Below are 1,544 nucleotides of genomic sequence, written 5' to 3'. Positions count from 1 at the left end.
GCGGAGGAGTCGGACTGGACGGCCCCGTTCAGTCCCCGAGAAGTGGGTGCAGCCATTAGTGAAGTAAAGAACGGCAAAGCAGCAGGGATAGATGGTGTATATCCCGATATGGTGACGCATCTGGGCCCCAGGGCACGGGCCTGGCTAGCAGAGGCAATGTCTGACGTCCTTGCAAAAGGAAAGCTTCCACAAGTGTGGAAGCACGCGAAGATAGTTGCCATCCTGAAGCCAGGGAAGCCGGCGAAGGAGGCAGACAGTTACAGACCCATATCGCTGCTGAGCTGTCTTTACAAATTGTTGGAGCGTGTTCTATTAAACCGATGGGGGCCGGTCCTAGACGCTGCCCTGCCACCAGAGCAGGCAGGCTTCAGGGAAGGGAGGTGCACCACGGAGCAGGTCATTGCCCTTACAGAGCATATTGAGCACGGGTTCGAGAGAAAACAGCAAACAGGTGCTGTGTTTATAGACCTATCAGCGGCGTACGATACGGTCTGGTGCGATGGGTTAATGCTCAAACTTGCAAAAATCATAAGGTGCAAAAAGACCCTGAAGTTGTTCTCTTCGATCTTAGGGAAAGGCAATTCCAAGTCGCGCTGGGAGACGTCACGAGCAAAGTAAGGAAATTGAAGAATGGGGTCCCTCAGGGGTCGGTACTTGCGCCAATGTTGTTTAACGTTTACATTGGCGATATGCCGAACACTTCCTCCCTGAGGCTGGGATACGCAGACGACTGGGCACTCGTTACTCAGAGTAAAGTGTGGACCCGTCTCGAGAGCGTACTCAGCGAGGACGTCACCAGACTCAAATCCTACTTTGACAAGTGGTACCTGAAGATGAACACTTCAAAAACCGTGGCCACTGCATTTCACTTATGCAGTGGCTGGCACACCCGTAAACTGAATGTCCTAGTCGGGGACCAGCCACTCCCATATGAGCCGCGTCCAAAATATTTAGGGGTGACGTTGGATCGCAGCCTTACCTATCGGGTTCATCTCGAAGGGGTTGCCCGGAAGATAGAGAAACGGAACGGTCTTCTGAGGAAGCTGGCGGGATCGACTTGGGGCGCTAGCCAAGCGCTCCTAAGAACATCCGCCCTGGCACTATGCTATTCCACCGCGGAGTATTGCGCTCCAGTGTGGGGTAGAAGCAGAAACGTTGAGAAGGTGGATGTAAAACTTCGCAAGTCGATGCACATAGTGTCGGGAACGCTAGCGACAACCCCTAGAGAATGGGGCCCGATAATGGCAGCGATCCAGCCCCCCGACGTCCGGAGGGAGACCATTACGGGAAACTGGCTGAGTAAGATCAAAGAGAGAGGGAATGGGGATACCCCTCTCATGCGCATAATGAACGGTGCCCCCGTTTCGAGCCGAAATAAGTCCCGGCAACCCTTGTACGTGGAATCCCTGACTACGGACAGAGCTGCACATACGAGATGGAAGTCGGTTTGGACGAATTCAATCCCTCGTGGGGGCGGGGACCTACACTCCTCTAAGCTTGGTGAGAAGTTGCCAGGCTTTGATACCAGTAAGAGGAGACACTGG

The sequence above is a fragment of the Berghia stephanieae genome, chromosome 6 (genome assembly GCF_034508935.2).
Source record: "Berghia stephanieae isolate SIO BIC M18660-M18661 chromosome 6, UCSD_Bste_1.3, whole genome shotgun sequence".
Taxonomy (NCBI): domain Eukaryota; kingdom Metazoa; phylum Mollusca; class Gastropoda; order Nudibranchia; family Aeolidiidae; genus Berghia; species Berghia stephanieae.
Note: the sequence above shows the minus strand (reverse complement) of the source record.